At 39.2% G+C, this 26,831-nt stretch overlaps 1 long non-coding RNA gene across 2 annotated transcripts in view; it reads left to right on the top strand.

Annotated features, from left to right (window-relative positions):
* LOC122887795 overlaps positions 1-26,831 on the top strand; it is a 118,714-nt gene that overhangs the window by 71,415 nt on the left and 20,468 nt on the right. The window lies entirely within an intron of this gene.

Below are 26,831 nucleotides of genomic sequence, written 5' to 3'. Positions count from 1 at the left end.
CACACATTGGCAATAAAAAGCTATTAATACATGTACAAAACTCCACACAGTACCTTTAAGGGCATGGTCCTGTGCTAGAAAGACACCTAACTGGCAGGATTTAACCCTGAACATAGCTGTGGTTAAGATTAATTACGCATTCAATCTAGTTTAAATAACAAATAGCTTCAAAAAGTCAAACAGTTAGTGTTAACATAGCACACATTATTTTATGTTGGGGGTTTTTGCACGCAGTATAAAGCATCTGTCTCTGGATTATACAGTCTCACTATGCATAGGAGTTTCAAACTGTGTATTCACATAGTATGCAGAGACACATTAGACCTAAGAGAATCTCAACACATGCAGAGTCAAGTCATTGGCAACTTTCAGTCACCGAGTTCACCAAGCTCACCAAGGGAGCGCACTGGGCACCAAGAAGGCCTGGTATGAAATAAAATCCACCCACTGTGTCTTGTCTCAGTTCTTTTTCTCTCTTTCTCTACATTCTTTCCTCTTAATTTGCTTATTGTCTGTTGCCTTCCTTTCTGTTTCTCCACTTTCTCTTGTTTCTCTTTAACATTTCCCTTGTCCCCATTTTTTCACCTTAGTTTTTCTTCCTTCTACCTGTTTTCTCTCTCTCTCTCTCTCTCTCTCTCCATCTTCTTTCCTTCGCCATGTGTCGGTGAGCAGACGGTGACTCTAAAAAGGAGACAGCCAGACAATTACCTTTTTCCACTAGAGTACATTTGATTATCCTGCAGACTTGGAGTGTACAGCAGGTGAGCTTTGTTTCGTCTTACAAATCCAACTGACGTAGCTCACACACTGGGACACACTCACACAAACAGCAAACTTCATTCCATCTGAGTTAATTTGAAATATATTTCTCACAACCCTGTTAAGATGAACACAGCAGGTCTGCCTCTGATTGTCTCCAGTTCCGATCAATGTCATTCATGCAGACACACAGAGACAAAGTGATAGCAAGTTGGGATTTGATCATTTATGCAAAATGGCTCCACAGAAGAAATGCGTTTTGGTAGGTTATGAGGCAGGTGGGGATGAAAGGGGAGGGGAAAAAATGAGAACGAAAAATGTAAGAAGAAAAGGAAAAACAATTCAGTGATCTCAAACAGCTGCTGGATGCTCTGTTTTAAACAGCAGGAACATACACACACTGGGTGCACTGAGCGCACACACACACACACACACACACACACACACACACAGTAATTGTGTAATTGTAAAAGTGCACATATACAGAAAAACACCCACACAAAACATGCTATATGCATCATAAACACATTCCCGCACAAACAAACATGCACACACACATGCGGACACACACACACACACACACACACACACACATGCTTGTGCATCCCTGCAGACTTCCTCTCCTCTTCAGTCGGGTTGACAGCCTTTAGATAAATCACTCGTCAGAGCAGCGAGCGAGCGAGTTGGCTGTTCTACCAATTATTTTAATGAGAACATAAGCTCATCCAATTCATCTGAGCTCCGTTCAAAGTGCCCCCCCTCAGGGAAGACAAAATCCTGCTGCTGAAAGAGTTTTGTTGGCTCTTTTGTTTTGCCTCAGAAAATTGGTTATGAAACAAAAACTGTTTTGTGTACATGTCAGATTTACTGGGATGAGAATCTCTGGTGTTTCTGTATAAAAAACATCATGATGCATATTGAGTCTGGAACTGCTGCCAAGGAGCTTGCCTGGTACATTGAGGAAATAAAGTGAGACGGTTAGAGGTTCAATTCCTTGTAAAGTTTGATGAAGCTTAAGAAGAGCAAGGCACTAACACAGTTGTGTTCACTTATCCTGTACAATGTGTATGTACTCATCTATAAATGTAAGAATGGAAGCGAATGAAGGACTTGATGTGAAGTGGGAGGCAGGTTTGCCCACGCAGGGGTTACAGAGATTGTCACTAACTAAATGCTGCAGGTTCAGTCTCTGGCACTGATCTGTTCCCTTTTTGTAAGTTGCTCTTCATACCTAAACAATACCACAGGTGATTTCCAAAACAATCCATGAAAGTTAAAAGGTTAAGGTCTACGGTTAATGTTTGGCTTAGTTTAGGTAACAATAACTACTTGGTTAAAGTTAGGGAAAGATCATAAAGACCATGCAATGAGTTCATTTATTTAGCTAATTAATTAGTCTGGCTCTGTCACCCCAATGAAGAGAGAGTGTGGATATTCATTGATCATATTTGATTTGCTCTTGCCCATATAGTAAAGGCTCTTACAGTATTATGATTGTTTTTTGTTCTGGATGAGGGGCAGCAAATGGATGAACGTTTGAGTAATTGTCTCCAATTTTGTGCAGTAAAACAATTCAGCATGTTTTCCTCTGAATGCCAACTGTATCAGTGATGATCTTTGCTAAAAGTAATTGTCCCAAAATGTCAAACCTAACATGGAAATGATTTATTAATTTCAGAATTTTACACTTTATAAATCAACTTGCCCCAATCTTTCACATTGATGTTTTAGTCCAAAATAATATCCACAATTTAGGTTTTTTTTGTTATTTCAGAGTTTTATATTTTTTTCATGTTTTTAAATGTGTATGTAGTATGACTTTAAGGTCGGAGGCTGTGTGGTGTTATGCTTCAGTTATTTCAAAGGTCTTACTGCTTCTGGATGAGGGGTCTTTGACTATGATGTCTTCATCATACTATATTAGAAATTCCTCTTTTTCAGCTCACTAATGCTTTTAGGTTGGTGCTTACAAACGTGCAGAAACCCAAAAAATCAGCACGGTCCGGAGGTGTGCATTCACACATCGCCCTAAAAATAGGCATACACACACACATCTACACACACTCACACCAGCCCTTCTCTGAGTCTCTTTGAGAGAAACAAGATCAAACCTGAGCAGAAGCAGGAGGGAAAAAAGCTGACTGAGAAGCTGACTGTAAATCGGAGAAATAAAAGAATCCTTGAATACCACCTGCTTTCTGTCTCTCCCAGAAAATAAATGACTTGATATGAAAAGAGAGAGAGGAACAGAGAAAGCATGGCTGCAATGACAGTGAAACATTCAGAAAAAAATGACAAAAGAGCTCATGCAAGAAGGAAGAGATATGAAAGAAAGACAGAAATGAGATGCCAAGCAAACAACGGGAGAAAATTGAGAATATTAAGAGAGAAAAAGAACCCAGCTGAGAGATAGACACACACACAGAGAGTGAAGTTTTAAAAAATGAGTTTTCTGTCCTGCTGCTCATGGCGAGAGACAGCGAGATAATTAAGAACAGGGGATCTACAAGGTTCATCATTAAATTCAAGATTTTTTAAGAAGTACTAAGTAATCTCTGACCTTTACAGGAGCATGAACAAAGACAGGAGAGAAAGGAGTGGGAGAGCAAATCTCCTCATCACTCCTCTCATTCTCATATTTTCTCCCTCCATCCCCTACGGTCTCTTCTTTTCTCTGTTTTCTTTTAACCTCCCCCTTCCTCTATCCATGCTCCTCATCTCGTTCCCTCTCACCTAGTCGCTTACTCCAGCTCTTTCTTTCTCCCTCCCTTTCTCTCTTTCTCCACCTGCATCTTTCTCCCTTCTCCATTCTCACCCTTTACTTCCCTTTGTTATCCCTCTTTACCTTCATCCCCTTTCTCTCTTCCGCTTACCCCTCCGTCCTCTTTTCCTCTTCACTCTCTTACTATGTCATTAACCTTCTTTATCCCCTTCCTCTTTCTCCTGCCCTTTCCTCCCACAGTCCCGCCCCCCCGCCCCATCCCACCCCCCACCCTCCCCATTTAGTATTTCTTGTAATGACAGTGTGCAGACTCCAAAGGCCTTGCAGGCTTCACGTTGAATTACCCAGTTAACCACACACGTATGAATTAACGAACACACACACATGCTGATGTGATGCCATCTAACGAGGGAAATGCATCAGCCGCTAACAAGGAGCAAAGCTCTAACAACACCTTGCAGTTTAATGACTTCTGCTAATCAGGAATGAAGGCTGCAGACACACATACACACACACACACACACACGCACATTGTTTTAGGTTTAGGTTCTTTTGATTTGTGATCGTCATTTAAAGATTTGCAAGATTGGGAGTGATGGAGCTGGGAGAGAAAGAAGAGAGGGAGAAGAAAAGAAGATGATGGGCACAGATGGAGCTCTGCGAGTGAGAGCTTTAAATAGAGTTACAATGTGTGGAGGGAATTTCCAAAATTATTTTCCTAAAGAACAAAGGAAACAATATAAGACTAAGTCTCCACAATGCACTCCCACCAACCTTTAGACTTTTTTGACCAGACACCTAAATAATTTTAAGTATTTGGATTTTTTGTTGCTGTCCTATGAAAACCTTATATCTCTACCGTATGTCAACTTTTCATGAAATTAGAATTAAGCTTCACGACAATATATCTTTCAGAATTTGTTTTTTGTTTTTTTTATCATTAAATGGCATTTAATCCTGCAGCGCATTGGTAGCTGAGGGGTTACAGTGCATGGCACATATATGTCGCTGGTTTGATTCCTTTGTTGCATATCATACCCCCTTCTCTCTCCACCCATTTCCTGTCTGCCTCTTCACTATCAAACTGTCCAATAAAGGTAAAAATGCCAACAACAAAAAAATGAAAACCTAAAAATCATGAATTATGGAAATACATGGAAATACAACTATGATACTTTGCTAGCCTAAAAGTAGTCAAATGTCAACATATTAAGCCTACTGAATACTGAAATCAGCTTTTAAAATGCTCACAGTGTCCAATAATTTAAACTTCTGAGGTTGCTAAAACCCCAAACTTCCCAGGAAAAATCCAGAGGACATTACTCAGTGTGCTCAATTGCTGGTTCCAGCCTGGCTTAGGGCACAGTGATAGAACTAGAATGGAGTCCGGCAGGAACACAGGATGTATTCAAAACCCCGTTACCACACTTATTTGACGTTGTTGTAGCGCAATGTTCCCTCTTTCCCAGACCTCTCTTAAATTGGTGAGTCAAATGTTACCATAAACTAAATGACTAAAATATGAAAATGTTTACAAACTGAGAGATTAAGTGATTAAAAGATTTTAAATAAAACAAAATTCAATTTGAGGTTCTATTGGTGCCGTTGAGTTGGATTGCATTATATTGTAATATAATGGATAACCATCATAAAAATTATTATGTTTGTCTACAATCTCAACAAAAATTTTAATCTTCATTCAAGTATTTAGTCAAGGGCTAATGCCCTAAATTGCATTTTACTTTACAGGAATCATACTGTGAGACAGTCACATATGATGTATGTTTTTGTTTATGATTTTGTGAGCGGTTGTAAAATATATTGGTATAGGCGCTCTGTGTTGTGTTTGAAACCACTATCTCCCCACTGCAGCTGGATAGAACACAGATTGGACCAGAGCTATAAATACTCTCTCTGAGACACACACCATAAATACACCTTCTCAGTCCGCTCTGCCAAACCCAATTAAACAGGAAATAAATCACTATAACACACACACATTTTAGCACACACACATACACAGATTCATGTACCTGAACACATACACACAGGTGTTTGCTGTGGCTTTTGGATATTTAGTGGTGGAAACAATTTGAACACAGGCAGTTGAACTTGACACTTAAAGGGATAAATCTTAAAGTTAAGTAAATCAGTGCTGCTGAAGCAGCAAGTCCTTTAGGAAACCTGTAACTCTGATATAAACTTCACTGTACCCACTTTAGCACATATATACCATATATGCACATTAATGACAGCAATGTACAATGAGAATGTAAGTGAAGTGAGTCTAAATGAATTTGTACCAGAATTACAGTAAGAGTATAAAACCAACAGTTACTGTAAATCCACATTAAGAATAACTTAACATGAAGCTGTGAATATTGTTTCCTTGACCTCTTCTGTTTGAAAGATTGAAGTCTATATCACCAAACCACACCAAACAATGAGAGTGACCTGACCACACCCTCGGTACACTTCAACATCACTACAGCAAGGCAAGAACTTTAAGCACTGGATGTCATCAAAAACAACATGTTGAGTTACTCTTATAACACCTTTCTCTAGATCTAGGTATTCAAAATTGTAAGTTGAAATATATAGCATGGCAGATGGAGGTTCAGTAAATTACTGTGCTTCAGTGCAAAATATGAATTTATGAACATCACAGGCTGATGCATTGAAATATCCAATTCCCAACAAGAGAGAAGTGCTAAGAGAGGGTAGACGTCAGAGAGCACGGACAGTAGGGAGTTGTATTTTTATTGAGTAAATATGAATGAGTAGATGAAGAGAGAAAATTGTGTGTCTGTTTGCTATTGAAAGGGTTTTTGGGGGCAGGAATGAAGAGACAAACAGCAAGTATGAAATTAATTTAATCACTTACATGACAAGCTGTGTCCACGAGTGACCTTTTGAACTCTTCAACATGCAAGAAATAAATATCGGGACTGAACTTGGATGACTCGATGGATGGATGTTGTGGTTTGGGGTGCATGTTCTCTTATAACAACACATTGTTTACTGGTGGGACTGTCTTAACCTAATTTGCCTGTGCCTGGCTGATTAGCATTAGGCTCTTGGGTGCAGATAAACAACAATTACTGATCATTATCACCATTTATTTAAATAATGAAGCAGTCAGGGCTTTGTATTGGCAAACAAAAGGTCAGAAATTAGAGAAAAGCTGTATGCGTTTGGGTGAGTGTGTATATATGCATGGTTTGTGTGCAAATGTTGGGTGTGCATTGATATATTTTTACCACTGAATACATGTTTATTTCCATTAAATTTTATTTGCCTCAGTTAAAACTGTTATGAATTATAAAGTTATGAATTGAGACAGGGAGGCATGTCATAATTGTATACTTTGTTTGAACCCCTATCCGAAGTTGCGACTCTATATTTGAATCCAAACAAAGATGGTAGCAAGGAAGTGAATTGTCTCATGGCTCAATTTGTACAATATATAACTGATATGTTTACCTATCTTTGCCAACCTTTGTCGTCCTGTTATCTTTCCTGTAATTTGTTTTTGGAACTGTGTTGAAGTACATTGAGAGTAACTTAAAAACAGAGTCAAATTCCTTCTATGTGTACACATACATGGCCAATAAAGCTGATTCTGGTTCATATGTCATTGGCCCTAATTCAAAACTGGGCATAATATGAGGGTCAAATGCGGCGCAGAGACAGGCCTCATCTGGCCCGTGTGGTTAAAAAAAAAAAAAAAAAGCGAGGGAATTTTGTTGCTGACGACCTTTGTTCCTATCTCAAGACACAGTAAGATTTGGTAACCATGTTCCTCCTCCCTGAAATGAATTATGTTACATGTAATTTTAAAGTGGGCGTGTACACGTCTGTGCACACTGTCCCAATACACAGCCGAAACAGCAGGTGGAACTCCTAGGCTGAATCTCCTGGGACAATGTGAAAATCACATACAGCTCAAATTAGTTTACAAGCAGCTCCAAGAAAGAGAAATTGAAACATAAACAGAAAAAACAGAAAAGGAACAATATTGAGAGCAATAACTGTAATTTTTATTTTAAACATACCAGCTGCATATTTTTTAAAATGAGTCCTGCAAACTGGTGCCAAATAAACAGTCTAACTAATTTGGAATGGAAACATCTTTAATGTGATGTTGTAGGATTACAGTGATGGAGCTCCATTTTTGTTTGAGTGCCACTGATTGGGCCTTTAGTACATTCTTGCCGCTGCTGCTGTTGTGGTGAATCAGTGTTTCAGTGTGATAAGGAAACGGCGGCAGCTGAATGCTAACAGGCCGATTGAAGATGGTGGTTCTTACTGTCTTGTCTTCGCCGTGGAAAGATATGTTAGCATGTCAGTTTGTGTGTGTGAAGGTTATGTGTTTGTGAGTGTGTGCAGTGTGAAGCCTTCAGGTGCATTTGCCTCTCTGTGTGTTCATTTAGATGAGCTCATCTTTCTATAAATGGATACTGCACTGTACGTGTGTTTATGAGCGTGTCTGTTCAATTTTGCGCCTGTTATGTGCGAGTGTTTTTCAGTGTGTGTGTGTGTGTGTGTGTGTGAAGGCATATTTGCATCATGAAGATAGGTGTGGCAGCAAATGTGTCTGTCACCTCTGTGCACATTTATGCTTTTTGTTTTACCTTTTGGTTTCTTTTGTTTCTCGCTGGCACGCACGCACGCACACACGCACACACTAATCTCTTTTTACATTAAGACACACACCGTGTTAAGGTGCATGGAGCAGCTCTCTGTTGTTGTGTGCCAAGATTTAGATTAAGTTCTGCATTTGGTTCTGTGCAGATATCCAGTTGTCTGCATTCAAATGTTCTTTACTTGGAGAGACAGAGGACAAAAAGTACCCCTTACTCATTATGTACTCAATTTGCAATATATTTGTAATTTGATTGACTCAAATTATTTTATATCAGACTTGTTGTCCTTACAAGAAAAAAGATAATAATAGGATAATGGCATGAATAAAAAAGTAGCATGATGAATCCTGTCTGAATCTTCTGCAGTAGAGGCCGTCTAAGAGAGTTTTTTTATTCATCACTCTGTCAATCTAATATATCAAGGTTCTTATGTGACTCTGGAGGTGACATCCTTCACTGCTCAGCTGTCTTTTGCGCTGATGAATACTCACAACCAGAGAAAGTGTTACTTTCAGGGTTAATTGAAAGCTGGGCAAATAGACTTTTGGCCACTAGGGAGCAGATGAACTCCAAAACAAGCCAACAGACACATAGCTCTGATATTATGACATTATGACAATTTCATGGCTGACAGCATAGCAAACAGTTGCCTATGTAAACATTCAGCAGACACAGAGCAACATTAGCATTTGTTTGCAGCCATGTTTTAGTTACTAAATCCAATATTCACTCTCTTTTTTGAGTGTTTTGGTTTCCAACAAACTCAGGTAAATATCTGGCTCTTTAGCTGCTAGATGTTTCTTCACCAGCTAGTCGCTAACTTTATCTGTCTGTTGCATTTGGTTCGCAGGATGCGTGAAAGTGTGTGGCTATAGTCACAGCACAGGTTGCGTATGTGAACAATTAAAAACTTTTAAAACTATTAAAATTCAAACTTTTTTTTATCTCTTATCTAAGAGCTGGTAAAACATACAATATGATCATGTGATCATAACATCATTAATGTTAACATTGCCCAAAATGTGCACTGTAGTATTTACGACAGTCTTTGTAGGTTTTATTGTACGAGTCCACACAAGGAATGCCAATAGCATTTGTTGAATTAAGTGTGCACTTCCAGTACGTCAGTTAGAGCCGAGCAGAGTTTTGTTATTTGAGCACCTAGCTTGCTGGTGAAGTAGTGATGGCATACTTTTTGTACTGTGAGTGACAACTGTGGACTGTTATACCGTAGCTTGAACTACTACTACAACTAAGCTTAACTTGACACAACAAACAAACAATAAAATACTAGATACTGAATTCAAACCTAACAAAACCAATTTCCACTGTTCCTTTTTCTTCATTTTGTAGTTTTTGTCTGGAAACCGGCCAAAGTTTGGACCTCGCAGGCACAGAAAAAATCGATACAATCACTTGTTATACTTTGATTACACACAGGCGACATCCATTTAACTAATTATGTGACCTCTAAAAACAATTGGCTGCACCAATGATTATCCAGGTGTGTCAATGCCAAAGGTGTAAACACTAATAGAAGCAAATGTTTTGTGTATTTGTACTTAATTTAGAACTATTTGTAAAGATTTTGCTTGGTTTGTTAAGTTCTTTTTTCTGTTTCAGTGTCCTTATAAGATCCACTGTGCTTGTGTTCTAAATCAGTAAAACCTAACAAGTGGTTTGAATACCTTTCACAGTGCGTGCCCTTGTAATTCTGTTTCTGTGGAGACCAGTTTGAGTTTTCAAGAAAGGAGATTTATAGAAAGTGAAAACATTTTGTCTGGTCCTCACTTCCTTACAGGGCTTTTTTTTTAGGGTTAAAATTTTCTTTTAGGGTTAAACTAAAAGGGGTTAGGTTTGTGCCCCCACAAGTTTAGAAGTGTGTGTGTGTGAGAGAGAGAGAGAGTGTGTGTGAGAGCGTAGAACATGTAAAGCCTCATCATGTTATTCTATGCAAGCATTCCAACAGTCAGGTATTGATTTCTAGGAAAAACATTTATGTAGAAACATCAATTAAGCTGTTCTCACCCCCCTCTGCAACTGCACATAATTAGCCCACTGCCTGAGGCCATACCTCAATTTGATTTCCTAACCACTGTTTCACTTTATGATCTATGTGTATTGATCGCTGTGTGCTTGGCCTGGGCAACACTGAGCAGCTGGCTAGAAAGTTTACATAGATAGAAATCTTGTTGATTTCTGTTGAAATACTTGTTGGGTAACAAACTCAAAAGGATATCAGCAGGAAAGAGCTTCATTAGAAAATAGCTGCACTTTATTTGGAATAGAGGAAAATGATTGTTGGCTTGGTGAAACAAATCATAATAAGGTCTTTTACATCTAATCTATCTCTGCTAGCACTATCATTTTGAAGTTGGAATCATCCACATTATATCACTGAAAAATACAACAATAAACATGAGCCACGTGATGACAGATGACAATGAGAAAACATTTAATCACCCCAGTCAACATACTTATGCATACTTTTGGTCCTGGGCTGTTTTTAATGGTTTGGGCCAAGAGCCTTAGTTTCGGTGAAGGAAAATCTTAATGTTACAGCATACAGTGATGTTTTAGACAATTGTGTGCTTCCAAATTTGTGTTCAAAGAAAGCCATTTCCCGTTTCAACATAACAATGGCCCAGTTTATAAAGCAAGGTCCTTGAAAAAAAGCAAAAATTTCCAGTGTGTTGTGGAAGAACTTGGCTTGCGTGCATAGAGCCCTGAACGCACCTCCATCCAACACCTTTGGGAAGGATTTGAACATTGACTGCGAGCCAGGCCTTATCACCCATCTTCAGTGGCCTACTTCACTAATGCTCTTGGGGCTGAATGGGAGCAGATCCCTGCAGCCGGGTTCCAACATCTGGTGGAAAGCCTGAAACCAGAATACTGGAGGCTGTTAATAGCAGTAGATTAATGTCCATGGTTTTGGATTGAGATATCCATCAATCACGAGTGTGATGTTCTAGTGTCCACATACTTTTGGCCATATAGTGTATATACCAAATGCATAAAGTAAAATAATATTTAGTTTATGCCAGCAAAGGACCTTAAAAAGTCTAAAATCTCATTTCTACTGCTTTAGATACTGAGAAAGTTGGATAGACATGGATGTTTGGTTAACAAAGTGAAAGCCATTTATCATTTCAACCTCCCCAAAAGTTTGCCTTTTGCTTCACTCCAGTCATAATAGGAGTGTCTACCCAAAGGTACTGTACAGCAGCAGATTAAAAAATAGTTTTGAGCCTCAAGACAATTGAGACGTGTGTTGTGCACAGAAGTGGTGTGGCCTCATATGAGAGTGGCGTTCGTAATGTTTTGTACACTAACTGTAAGTCTCGAGTGAGCGTACTGGGCCCACATCAGAGCACAGAGTTTGGTTATGTGTTTACTCTGAAAATCTCATCTCCTCTGAATCAATACTCCATTTACCACAAGCTCACAGGACTGGAGCTGAGTAAGGAGCGCTGTACCCCGTCCTGCCAGTCCCCCCCTTCTTCTATTCTCTTCCTCACCTGCTCGTGCATTGTGTTATCTTTCATTCATCATCATTATTAGCATGGGAAACAGACATTAAAATTGCCAAAGCATGAGTGAAGTAAAAACATATACATAAATGGACGAAATGTGCTATTCAACTTGTCCTCTCCTTCTACCTCCTTCTCTCCCTCTCTTTTTCCTATTTCATTACTTCCTCCTCCTCTCCTCTCCTCTACCTTTTCACATATTTTCCTAGTTCCTCCTCTCCTTCTTTATGCTTTCAGCACTGTTTCATTTTCACTTTTCTTTCCCTATCTCCTCTTCTTCTTTCCACCTTTTCTTCTTTTTTTACCTTTTTTTGCTCCTCTCCTGTTTCTGACATTTTGCTGCTCTCTTCTCCCCATCTTTGAATCCTCTCCTCTTCTCACAACTCATTTTTCTCCTTACCCTCCTTGCCCTTTCTTCCGTCCTTCCACAAATTTCTTTGTACCCCTTCCTCCCTCTCTCATTACCTCATTACTTTAGCCTCCTCTTCTCTCTTGTCCCTTTCATTTGACGTTTACTCTCCACGTTCCTCTCCACTCCTCCATCATTCTTCCATCCTATCCTCTTCTCCTGTTTTAAAACCAATTTCCCCATAGGTCATGTGGGGTCTGTTTGTGCGTGCGCTTGTGTTTATGCAAGTTAAGCGGCATCTGTATTAAACACTTAGCCTTTTTCCTCTCCTGAGCCAAGACAATTTATCCATTGCTCAGGGCGAGAGGAGCGAAATGGCTAAATCACATTGTGCCATTAATTTAATTAGCTTGTAATTGACATTTTAAATGCTTCACATTTAAATTAGCTGGCCTGGCGTCGCAATGGAAGTCACAGCAACTGAGAAATTGATTAAATCTCAGCAAAGCAGCAGAGAAAAAAAAAACCCGGCAGGAAAAGGGAGCTCATACTATAAGACAGAATCATAGAGGAATGAGGGATATGAGAAAGAAAGAGCTGCAGAGAGGGTAGAAGAAATCTAGTACAGTTGTAGATGGAGAGCATGAGGAAGGACAAGAGTGTATAAAAGAAAAAAGATTGAGAGAAAGATATATGGAGGTAGCATAAGAAAGACAAACTAGGAGAGAAAAGTCAGTGTCAGATGGAGACAAACCGTTATCTTCTCTGAAACATCTGGTGAGGAGGTTATCTGTCCTCCGGCTCATTCATCCCAGTCAAATCCCCCACTGCTACCAGTTCAGCCAGTGGAGGAAGAGTAGACTAGACTTGAGGCATAATGCATGTTGGTGTTGATGTTAACTCTGCCAAACTGCCAGGTGAATAAATACCACTGCAGTGGTTAAAATGTCAACAGTGTGGCATTTTGTGTGACACCACTTTGGCTTGAATTTCAAAAAAGAGAAAGCAAAATGTTGTCACTGTATTTTTTTACATGGATTGGAGTTTCTTTCCAAAAAGGAGATATTGACTGAAACAATAATTACCAGGAACAAGCATTAAATAATATATATACGTGTGTGTGTGTGTATATATATATCCTGCGAGTGCAGGAAGTAGTGTGTCATTTATGTAGTGAAACAGAAAGTAAGGGTGTGGAGGTCAGGTTGCCATGACCTGACCTGTAGATATTGTAGAAAGCTTAAATTTTAAAAATGTTGGCATTGGAAAAAAATAAATAAATAAATAAACTTGTCTGCCAACAGGGTGGGTATCTTCCACCTTCCACTAGCTTATTTGCTTTGGAATAAGACAAAGAAAGTGATAACAGATTCCCACTCGTGTCTGTACCTGCTCTGAAGACATTCTACAGGCTAGAAGGAAGAAACCATTGATTTGGGCTATTGACTGAATTAATATGATTAGCATGGCTCTTGTCAGATTCTGATGAGCGTGCGTATGTGTGTGTGTGTGTGTGTGTGTGTGTGTGAGTGAGACAGAGAAAGTCAGAATCAAAATTTAGAATTAATATGATTAGTATGGTTCTCGCCAGTGTATGCAATGTGTTTGTGTGAGAGAACAAATGATTGGAAAGAGTGTGACAGATAGACAGGGTTACAATTTAGACAGAACGAGGGTTGTGAATTAATATGATTTGGCTCTGAGCATCCATGAGACAGCGCGAGAGAGTGTGCGTGTGAGTAGTAGGCTGTCTGAGTGTGTGTATCTGCATTGCATATATGTGTGTGAAGAAGAGTGTAGAAAGCTGGATGACTGCTGATGTCAGCACTTCTCATCTGTTTTCAAAAGAGCCCTTCACATACCCACACACACCCACACACGCACACACCTACATACACACATCCAGGCCGGTATCTGGCTGGTTCCTGATCTCTCTTCTGTGGTCTTTTAATATTCTTTCAGCTGCTGTTTTTCAAAGGAAAGAGCGTCACAACGACGACTGTTTGATCTGCCCGCTGTCATCAGCAGACAGTGGACAGAGGGGGAGTGACAGAGAGAGATCTATAGCTATTGGGCAAATCTGCAGCTTTCAAAATGCAGAATTAGGATTTTCTTTTTTATTAGCTACCTATAGTTGAAGTTTAGGGTTATACATACACAGTAAACACAAACACACTTTATTAAAAATGAAATCAATAACTTTTTTACGTGTTTTTAGTGAGAGGTATTTGAAATGATGTTCAAACTACAACAAAGATGGTACATTCAGAGTGATGTTTGTGATGTCATCAAAAAATGTCCTTAACCAACCAGGGTGCATGGGTCGCAACTATGGTGTTTGTTTTGATTAGTTCAATATGTCAAAGTTAACAGGAGAGGTAATGATCTCATGTTGCAAATCGCAGCTTACTGTACATATGGCAAATTTGGTGAAACGGGCCCTCAGTTATGTCCTTGATGTAGAGCACTTGGTCTGTGATTTTTTTTTTTAACAGACTTTATATCCATCATAAGTCAGAAAGTTGTCTTTCCGATGAATGAGAGTGAATATCAGTGCACAGACTGACTGTCTTACAACACACACATGCAAATGTGAAATATGTCTTTCATAGTAAAAGTATGTAAAATACTATATGTATGATTTTGAGTAGTTTTGGTTTCCATCGTGCAATAGAAGGTTATCCATTTGCAACATTAAGTCGGGTTTTACTGGAAATCTGGCAACAACAGATGGTAAAAGACATGAAGAGGAAAATTTCAAAAGAAATTCTTTGAGAGTCCTCTTTACATTTTATTTTGAAAATACCAATGAAGCCCATATCAACCATGGCCTCATGGTTGTTTGTCGAGATGTTTGAGATGGATTTTTTTTTTTATGCATATAAAGTATCATACTGCTTAACTGTTTTAAATCTAAATTTAAATAGGGGAAATTCAGTGTAAAGTAGCATGTCATTGCATGGTGAAGTGGATTAAAGAAGATCTGTCAAAGGTAATTCTAGTTCATTACAATTTTACGCTGACAAAATTCCATCAGCAGTTTGTTTCTGCAGAATGAGATCTCCCTATATGGATAAAACCTGTTGACCTTCCACTGATAAAGGTTTATGCTTTCCGTCTCTTTCTTAAACTGTACTCAACTCCAAAAGGATTTAATGGTCCATGTGGCATTAATGCTGAAATCAATTTTGGCTCAAGGCTTTTGTTGCATTTATCCAGAATTCTTATATAGATTCTTTTGATTATTATATATTGTTATATAAAATACATATGGCCTTAGAAAGAACTTGTTTCTGAGTGGCTGGTATGTGTCCATTTATGTAACTGGAGACCTCAAACATAGTTCAGGTTGGCAGTTTATCTACTATTTTAAAGCGCTACATGAAACTACAAGTAACTATAGCAACAATACTTCTGCTTTATGCTATGTTACCAGTTAAGTTCTTTATTTGTCACATGCACAACAATTACAGTGAAGCAGTCGTTGGCAATGAAAATCTTGCTCTCAGTCTCCCTCCAACAATGCTCATACAAAAATGTACAATAGAAAATCACACAAGTACATGAGAAATGAGAAAAAGAGAATTCATTTAAGTTAATTTAACCTTGTTAATGCAAGTTAAGTCCCACTGGCTAAACTAACCTTACCATGAGTTAAACTGACCAAGAAGAAACTTTCAAAAATGATGATAATTTGAACACAGCTTCTCTTTGAGACCAAAACTGCTATTTTTGAGGACTGACGTGAAGGCATGTTTTGGCCAAAATATTTCAAATAAAACAATGACTATGAGGTTAAAAGACACTGTCTTCCCAAGAAGCCCCAAACGACATATGTTCAAGTGACAAAGCCCGTTCGTGGCTGTATTAATTATGACAGGAGGAAAGGACGAGGTCCCCTAACCTTAACAAAGTAGTTGTTTTAACCTAAACCATGATCTTTCTCTAAAGGTTTTTTTGTGCCTAAACCCCACCAAACTTTAACTATAGCGTTGTCACATCATAAAACATATTTATTTTTCAACAGTAATTTGTAATGGCTTGGGAAGGAACTGACAAATGCTGTTGTCCTGCCGGGGCATCAGATCGGAGAACGCTTCTATGTGTCATTCTACAGAGCATGGACAAACTATATATTTTGATATTTAATTTGGAGTACTTGTTGGGTTAACGTGCTAACTCATAGTATTGGAATCAACTGTAACGGCCATCAATCCTAATTACCTTCAGCCTCCATTCACATTAAAAAAGCAAACTACAAACTTTTTACCACCACCTTTCAAGTCTACAGAGGGTGGGTATTTCTTCCTCAAAAGATTTGGGCGGAGTATCATGTCAGGTCAGTGCAAAACGTGTATTATAGCCTAAGTGATAGTCTTTTTTTGTTTTAATGCATATGAAAACTTTCTCAGAGATCCGATGCACACTTGAGCTCTGTGGAATGCTCTCCTGCACAGCAGAGATACATTCAGAAAGCGCTAGTTCAAATTGTTGCATGGAAAAGAACACCAAGTTGCCGTGAGCAAGACACTTACTGGTCTTACTGGTCATATAGCACAGCACAAGAGATCACCACAGAATATTTGATGGGAACTAACAGCATTTTTTGGAAAATATAGATCTTAACTTTTTGGATCCCAAGAAGAATCTTCTGGGGTCCATTTCAGTGTTTGTAAATATTTTCACTTCTATCTGCTTTTCAAAGTCACATCCACCAAATCGCTTTTCATTTTTATAACCATCACACTAGCAGATGACTATGGATTACATGTCTGATGTGGCGATTTTCAGCCGTGACAGAAAGAACTTGACTTAATGTACTGTTTCTACATAAAAAAATCAGCAATCAAATGTGCCATTTGTGCCGCTGAGTTGGCAGCACTTTTAGTCACAGTAAACACAGAGTCAATAATCGCCAAACTTCCCCCAGAGACAAGGTTATTTTAGAGACACACATAAACACGTTAAGTGTTTGCTGCAAGCAAGCTTGTTGAACTCACACTGACTGCAGCTTTGCTCTTACGTCAAAACTATCAGGAAAAAATTAAGTTTCATTGTTTTGTAAGCTGTTGAGTAGCAGTCAGACTAATTAATTAGTTAAGAGACACTTAAATTTTGTGTTTCAATATTCTAATAGTTAAAACAAATTATTCTACTTACAGGATAATGGATGAGAAACAAATCTGTGGTCTTTGGCTGACAAAATGACAACACTTTTAATGGCTATATTTTGTCTTACATTACATTTGTATAGCAGCAAGCTTTAACAACTGACAGTGAAAATGACAGTTTATACCCAGAAACATCATCACAAGTGGTTAAAAAAGGCCTGTCATATAATCAATATAATCGCTCTCATATAAATTCAAACTATCAAAAACTGCTGCCTTTAAACAACATTCCGAGAAAATGAAGTTGTACTGCTCGTGAAAATGACAGTTTACAAGGGGCAGTACATCAAAACACAAGTGATTGGCAGTGAACCAGTCAGTGCTAATGGTATTCATAGGTTGATGTTTGTACTTCATATTGAAACATGCTGTACGGTGGGTGGATGTTCAGAGCTGTAAATACAACAGTGCTGTCTGTTTCTAGTTAATCTCTATGCCTTTGACTGCCATTCCCTCCCAACTCCCTCACATATGTAAGCTGACACACCAGATGGTTTGTTACACAGAAACATCTGAGAAGTCGTCCTTAGAAACTATTTGGAAAAGGGCAGGCACTTTCAAAAGATACTTGGCAGGTGATTGGATGAACCATCTACCACGGGCTAACTTCAACCAATCAGAGCAACACACCATATAACGTAGTAGGAGAGCCGAAGCCAGTCGGGAGATGAGCGAAGACATCTTTTCCATTGAGAAAAGCCTTCAGTGCCGTTCTTTGCTCTTCTTTCAATGAAGAAATACTCTACAGTTCTGATATAACTGATGCTATAGCAGCATCTACGCTAACCTCTCGAGGAGCCACCATTGTTGTTTTCGAACGAACGGTCACTTCGCTTCTCGCTGTCAGCACACTTAAACCACACACGTAGCTGCAAGTAGTTGATTGGTCAGAACCACTGTGGTTCAGCCACAAGCGCATAACTTTATGCCTGACAAGATGGATTCTCGCATGATCTCAAAAATCCAGCTACCTCGCAAGATAAATACATGTGAGGTTCAGTTTGTCACTATAGTGTTGTTGTATCTATGCATTTTATAGCATTCATTGCATAAAGCATTATTCAGGTATATTTGTTTTGGGTCCGTACTTCAGAACATTGAATTTGAAATAAAATGGTGACTAGGAAGTTAAAGTGCAGATTTTCAGCTGTAATGCCATATGGACAGTATAGAAACTGTAGCCTTGTTAAAGCAAACTTACTGGAAAAATTACTGTGTCCTACACTGATCAACCACCCTAAAACACCCTTAAACCTGTTTGGTACACAATAATAATTGTTTCATTTCAATCTCAAAGTGCTGGAGTTCAGATCCCAAACAACTAAAACACATCACTGTCCTAATGACTGCACTTCACATTATTAGTAATTTGCATTTGCATGTACTTGATTGGCCAACATATGATGATGCTGTGCTGCATTGTGGCAGAAGTTAAGCCAGGGTTAACTTTTTTGCTGGACTGCCCTGCAATGTATTTTTATCGTTGAAATGAATGAGGAGGCTGTGAGGTGTTTTTTGACTGCTACTGTCATGCATGTCTTTTTGTATCTTTTTGTGAGTGTTGTTTCAGCTAAAAAGTGAACAGGTGCCTGTGTGTTTGCATTTGTTTGTTTGTGTGTGTGTGTGTGTGTGTATGGGTGCACACTTGCCTGAGCATATGTTGATTGCAGTCGGATGGAAAAACAATTGGAAACGCCTCTCTAGCTGATAGATCCATGTAATCAGCGGTTACAAAGTGAGCTGTGTTCAGAATAACAATGTTTTTGCAACACAGCTAGTTACCATATAGATAAGACAGACACACCACCTCCATCGTGGTAGTTTTGCCCTACATTAGAATGCAGTCAGGGCCCCACATGTGCTCAACAACAACCTCTTCAGTTGAGAAGTTTCAGGTTATTGACTGGCAGCCGTATTTAAGAAGCTAAAAGTGTAAATCAATCAATCCTGAAGGCTGCCATTGCACATCACAGTGTATTTACTGTATAGGATGGGGCTAAAACCAGAAGAGTGCTCCACCTCTGCAAATGTATCACCTATTATTAATCAACAAATGTTTCAAACTTTATGAAATCTCAGCCATGTGGGTTGGAGACTTTAGGTAGTCACTGACTGAAAATGATTTGACTTCAAATATTGCCTATGATCACTTCAAGTTCATCCCTCTCTATGAAGAGCCATACTACTATAAAAAACAAGACATCTTCACAAAATTTAAATACTGCAGACAATCTCAGGTGAAATCAATAAAAGAACAGTAGGAGAGAAAGTCAGCATAACAGTATTCTGCCGGCAGGATTCAACCTTCCAGCCTTTAGGAATACCTGTCAGGTACAAAACCTGCTGATCCTACAGGGAGGCTTGGTGGTCTGTTCTCCTTCTGTCTTATTTTTCTATTACCAGGAGCTACAGGGGGCCTCAGCAAGCAGAGCAGAGGGCCACCGTGGTGTCACTCCCTGGATGTGTGTGTGAGAGCGCAGACATCTGGACATGGAGAGACTGAATGTGTGTGGGTGCATGAGGCAGGAAGAGAGCGTGTGTATGTATGTGTGTAAAACAGAAGGATGTGAGAAAAAGACAACAACATTGGATGTGTGTGCATGCGTTTTTGTGTGTGTGACCTACCACCAAGCGTCAGGCCAATGAAAACAACACCAGGAGATTGCTGCCCTCCTACAAAAGCATCATTGCAGCAACACAAGTCAAATGTCATTCCCAGTCTGTGCAGTGTGTGTGTGTGTGTGTGTGTGTGTGTGTGTGTGTGTGTGTGTGTTTCACCTTTGTACAATTAAGTAATCATCTGTGTAGTGACATGTATGCATATGTGAAGGATTATGCATATATTTGCATATTTGTGTACCTCATGCGTGTTGTGATTCACACAGCAGGACCAGGGGTCATGTTTCCACCCTGCGTGATGATGATGCGCGGGTGTGCGTGTGTGCGCGCGTGTGTGTGTGTGTGTCTGTGTATTAGTATGGGGCACTGAGCGCACAACAGGGGACAAGGAGGTGATAAGTCAGCCTTCTACCTAGAATTATAATGATGTCAGTTGCTCTGCTCCTATTCTCTGCTGGACACCTTCCATCCCTCTACTGTACAACACACCACTTGAATACACACACATACACACCTGTTCTAGTGGAAAGTGTTTCAAAAATGAAGTTTCACTTTCTTCTTTAGCAGTTGGAAGCAATTGAACAATAAATTATGAATACAAGTGATTATGAGGAATCAGTATATGGTCATAAATTTAAGGTACCCTGTGCAGTTTTCTCATGATCAAAAATTATATGTACATGGAAATGAATTCTGGACCTGGATCTAATTCTGGATCTGTGATAAATTATTGTAAACTCAAAGTTCAATTGCTAGTTTTTTCTGGAGCTTTTGTTCAGTAACCAATAAAGCTTTCAACATACATATAGCATACGAGTATTGTATTAAGACGGAATTGAAAAATCCAAACACATCCTTTAAAAGTAATGTGTCTCCTACCTACTATTATTTATAAAGTGAAATGTGTTGTTGGTTAGTCCTATTAGATTTCTGCATCATGAAAGCAGCAAGAGATGTGTTCTATTACTAGCAGGACAGCATAGAAATATTACTCACAATCAGCAACCTGTAGCTTTAATAAATGACTTAAGTTGGACTGCATTGTCAAAGTCTGATAAAACAACCTGGAGTGAAGGTGTGGAGTTTGAAAGACATTGGCGTCAACAAGAAATGGAGGGTCTAACAAAAGATGCTACTGAGTTGCATTATGGGAACTATTAGAGCCAATGGTTTCAGAGTTTGACCCATATAAAAGTCAGGCTATCACAGCCTCTGTTGGATCATTTTGACCATTGCTATTGCAAGTCCCCCAGTTTTGTGAAAATGCGTTTACCACAGTGAAACTAGAGGATTTAATGTTTTACCTGCTGTATGTTTCCTCTTACTCTTCCTCATCTACTCTCTTCCCCCTTTATTATCCTGTCTCCTATTCGCTCCTCTTATGTCTCCTCTAGTTTTCACTTATCTTCATATTTCTTCTATTATCTCACACCCACTTGTCTCTTTTCCACCCTTGATCTCTGCTTTTCTCGGTCCCCATGGTCTCCTCTCTCCCCTGCACGCCTCTACTTTCTCTCTACACCTACGCCTTTCTACTCACCTCATCTTTTATCTACTCTTGTCTCCTTCTAACCTCTTCTGTCTTTGTCTCCTTTCGCCATCTCCTCTCCACTCCGCTCCTCCTTCCCCTGCTTTTGTCATCTCTTCTCACGTCTTTCTCCATGCCGCCGACTTCTTTTCCACCTCTCCTGGCCAGCTTTTTAACTGCTCGAAATGAGGAATAATCTCCTTGGCATTTTAGTGAACCGATGCTTTCTGATGACCTAGCTGTGGCACAGTGTTCCTCCCCAGGCGAGGAGGCGAGGAGCTAAATTACAGCAACCTTCACATTGAGCGAAGAGCATCAGAGAGAAAATTGTCTCTCTTGGGAAAAAATTGTATCTCTATTTAGTCTTGCAATAACACTGCAAGGAAGCCAGAGGGAAGATTCAACCCCGCTATTCCCCCTAAACATAGTTTTATAAAAAGGGGTCTTTTTTGATATCCTATTGAAGGTCTCTGTTCCTGTCTGCCACTGGATCTCCTTCTTCTTTCTCCATTTTGTCCCTCTCTTTTGGTCCTGATTCTGTATAAATCTCTCTCTGCCTGTCTTTCTTTTTCTATGGATTTTCTGTTTCTTTGAATCCTTCTCATATATCATCTTCTCCAGCTGTTATCTCTATCTTATTTTTCTTTCTTACAAAACAGTTTTTTTTCTCCTCCTATGTTGAAGTTGTTGCTGTTTTGAATCTTTTGCATTCCTTCTGGTCAGTGATGGAGGCCAATAGAGGTTGATAGATTACTTTGTTCCTAATTTATTTTTCTGAGCTAATAAGAACAAGCATGTGTGTGAGAAATGTGTGAACGTGCAGATTCTGATCTTTCAGTGAAACACTAATGTCTGTAGACCGAGTGGAAGCAAAGCATTTATCACTGAAAGTTTGGTGAAAATTTGTTTCTGTAACATCTTGACTTGGGCAAAGAAAAATAACCTTTTCTAATTTGTGTTATAACTTCATCATAGTTCGACACAAAAATAATTGGATTAAAGTTGTAGAAAGCAGCATCTCAAAACTTTTCATATGTTTACAAGGCAAGCCTTTTGACCAATCAGTAGAAGAGTGCGCAACGGTGTATGAAACCTCGGACCTACAGACCTACCTAGTTAATAAATTATATTAAAAGCATTTTTGGATGTCAAACAATTGCCAAAATATATATAGAGTATAACAGAATACACCCCAAAACACATACTCTCTCTCTCACTCTCTCACACACACACACACACACACACACACACACACACACACACACATAAACACACATAAATAAAGCTCTCAGCATAATACTTTGATGTGTCCATATAGTCCATGTGTCCATTTTTGATCTGTGGAGAAGACAATTATTATTATTATTATTATTAGACAATTATCTATTAGCCAATCATGTTGCAGCATGCCGTTAGACACCTTAATATCAGCCAACAAGAACAGCCAGCTGGGGAGATGCTTGCACACAGTACCTCTCTCTTACACACACACACACACACACACACACACATACAAAAATACACAAGTACATATCCATGCAAAAAATACACAGACAAAAAAAGTGACTAGAATGCAAAGTGCACCCTATCATACACATTCACACAGATGCAGATTTCTACAATACACACCCAAACACACAGAGATACTTATATTGTACATAGCACACACACACAAACACACACGCTGAGGGCAGACTGATCTGACTGGAGAGGGAATGATTTCAGTATATACTCATCTCAGTCTCCATGATTATGGCCATCGGTAGAAATGGCAAATAATGGCGGCAATGTGCTGTGAAATGAACCCCATTATGTGTGTGTGTGTGTGTGCTTGGGTGAATGTGAGTGAGTGAGAGAGACAGAAAGAGAGACAGAAAGACAGGGTTGCACTGGTCTAGGTGAAAGAGAGGATGGCAGTCCACAGAGGTTAGAGAGAGAGAAACAAGAGTTGAGTGAAGATGATGAACCCACTGAGACAGAACAGCATGTGTGAAAGTGTGTGTGTGTGTGTGTGTGTGTGTGTGTGTGTGTGTGTGTGAGAGAGTAAGAGACAGAGAGCGACAGCAAGCACAGATATGATTGCTGGCAATCCTCCTCTACAATTTGATCAGGTCATCAAAGTATCAAGCTAAAACATTACAGCCAGGGCCCTCACACTTCACAAACACACACACACACACACACATAGTCAGATGTGTTTGAGGCAGTGGACTGACACTTCTCACTTATAGTCTCACTGATATTGCCTGACATGTTATTTCTAAAATTATATAGGCAGAGTGCATTTAAAGCACTGATGAAGGGTTTGGCTTCTGGGTTTGGGAAAAGCTAGAATTAGAATTATTCACAATATCAAGTGAACAATCACTGAACAATGAACAATAATCAATTATAGTTTTAGAAAGTAAATTTAGGTTCATAAATCACAGGGAAAATAAAAATGGACTAAAAGAAACGTGTACATAATGTGCAAAAACTAGATTACATAGCTTTCACGCCACTTTTATCTTATATAAATAGACATCAAAACATTTTATTTTCAGTTTGCTTCTTGAAGTGTTTCTTTTTTTCACTGTGCAGACACTTGCTGACATTCTTTTAGCCAGAAAAGACAACAGAAAATGGTTTAAATCAAGCTCTTGGTTGACACTTATATATGACTGGATTCTTTGTATTCTAGAAATATGAATGTTTTTACTTTGGCCCTGATCCTGCAGGGAGATTAAGTCATAGAGTTCTGAGAAAAGTAACAAAAAGGGACAGAAATAAAGACAATACCAATAAGAACTCATGAGAGAATCAGTTGTGTGCATATGTGGACTTGTGTGTCTTAGTTGACAGCACACGTTTGTGTCCCTGTCACTGTCCAACCCAATGATCTGATTGGCTGACCTTCTCTAGTTCCTGTGTCTGACACCACCTGTAGGCCCTCGAGCTGTATACACAAATAAACTCCTCCAAACCTCTATACACACTAACAAGAAAGTTAATGCACATGGCCATCACCATGGCGACAATTCTGGCAAGGACACATGCATGTTCATTCCCTACACAAACATATACATGTTGCTGAAAACACAGGTTATGTACACAGACACGCATTTATGTGAGGTCCATCACTTTTGTATTTTACTTCTCAGAGTTTTTATTTTTTTAGCAGTTGGGTTTAAGCAGATTTTCTGACAGACTTTATGTCCCCACACACCGGAAAGTTGTTGTGTTTCCTGAAAGAGAAAAATTAAGACGGTAGTTTACAATAAACAATGTCCTCATGCAGCTCAGAATATGCTTCCAAAGACCAAAAGTGAAGAGAAACATGGGGAGACCACATTCAGATTATTACCTTTGCAATGATTTCAAAAACCCACTGGAAGTTGAAATGGACCAGGGCTGCAACATTATAATTTAAACACACACACACACACACACAGAATGTTATTTGAACCTTGCTTCAGGCTGTTATATTGGACTGAAGATTGTAAAATAATCATCATATTTATTAACAATATCAATATTGCATAACCCCTGTCCCAAGGTGTGACCTTGTGTGTGTGTGTCAAGGCAGGGCAAGTTGAATTATTGCCTCTGTTCAGCCAATAATGCCCCCCTACCAAATGTGAAAGATAATAAGGTGAAGCGGGGGACCAAGTCTCCTGAGAAAAGGGAAAGACAAGAGATGAGACAAAATTGGGGAAAAAGGTGAGGAGAAAAAGACATACACACACACACACACACACACACACACACACACACACACAGACAGAGTTGTGATGCATCCTTGAACTTGGCAACTCTTTCTTCTGCCCTAGTCCACCTCTGCATTAATAACACAGAAAACCTTGAACACACACACACACACACACACACACACACACACATAAATGCTCACATACATGCAAACACATACACACACATACACACTCCATTACCTAGGCTGCCCCAGGCTTATATGGGACTTAAGTAGCAATAATTCATCTTTGTCATTTTTATAGACAACCTGAGAGAGTAAATGATCAACATACACACACACACACACACACAAGCAAACTAGCAAACTAGCACGCATGCTTGTATACACACATGTATTCTCTCTCTCTCTATCTAATACTGGCATTGGTTTCTTTACATGCATACACACCTCTATGAACTACACTACCAGATGCACACATGCACTCAAACCTACACACACACACACATACACACTTCAGCAAAAAGAGAGAGACAGAAAAAGAGAGAGAGAAGAGAGGAGAATGTCAGGTGCAAATGAAAGCCCGAAGGCCATCCCAGAGCGTAGCTGGGGCTGTGAGAGGCAAAAAGCAGCACAATGTCTTTGTAGGTGCTTGGATTATCATCACTGGTCAAGTGGAATATGGCAAGTGGCCGTTGTCATGGTGATTGTTGTTGCACTTTGGAATTATTGCACCTTTTTTTACCTAAAGCTACTCAGGTTGGCAGGTCTTTTCCCTGTTAATATACAGCATATGTTCTGTTTCTGGTTAGTAGCAATTGTGAGCCAAAGGTATGAGGTATATTGGAAACGTTAATACAAAATGTAAGATTTAAGGAATCTGTTTTCAGATTGTATCTGTTGATTACAATATGGAACTTAATAATAACATAATTATTTTGAACGGTTTGAATAAATGGTTTCTCACTTTCAGCCTTACTGTATGTGCTCAGGTTGTGAGATATCTGCCCCTAAATTATAAGGTGATAAATGGAACTTGTGCTACACAAAGCATTGAAAAATTATATTATTCAGGTTTTTCCTTTAATTTGTCACTAATCTAGTTCTAGTGAAAACCATTCACGTTGTCAATGGATTATTAGTATCTGAGATATTGTTTCTAGAAATCTAAAAAACAATGCTGTTGAATTTTTCAAATGTATTTTTTTAGTTGTTTGAAAACCAGTACCACAGTTCAATTGACCTCCATTGTATTGGTGGAATCAGATATCATAAATTCAAACAATCTGAAATGGTTTTGTGATTTGGGCGAACTGCACCAAACAAACACACTGAGTTTAATAATTACATTGTCAATAAAAATGTCACAACCTGAATAGGGGAATAAGAAGCATTTTCCCCACTTTACACCTCCCCCCTTGTGCCAAAGTAAACTGCAAACCCATTGAGAATACTGAGCATTATCACCTCTTCCTCCCCTGAATAAATGTGAAGTGCAGTGACAGGGTGTTTAAAAGCTGATTTTTATCACACCGACACACCTCTCTCTCAGTTTGTCTGTCCACTTACAGTGATCCTCCTGTTCTGCCAGTCAGAGCTTGTTTTCTTTACCTCTCTTCATCGGGCCAGTTTGCGGGTTCCACTGTAATTGCCTCTCCGTGTCTGACAGTCATTTGAGGAGCAGAGCTTGTTACACTGCAGCCACTCACTGTTTTCTCCTTCTTGTTTCTTGTCTTTCTTCATGCCTCTGTCCCCGGGTAGTCTTCTGTGAAGACAACTCTTGTGTTTTTTGATGTTGTCAAATAGTAAATTGGCA

The sequence above is a fragment of the Siniperca chuatsi genome, linkage group LG2, assembly GCF_020085105.1.
Source record: "Siniperca chuatsi isolate FFG_IHB_CAS linkage group LG2, ASM2008510v1, whole genome shotgun sequence".
NCBI classification, from domain to species: domain Eukaryota; kingdom Metazoa; phylum Chordata; class Actinopteri; order Centrarchiformes; family Sinipercidae; genus Siniperca; species Siniperca chuatsi.
Note: the sequence above shows the minus strand (reverse complement) of the source record. Positions and strands in the feature narration are given on the sequence as shown.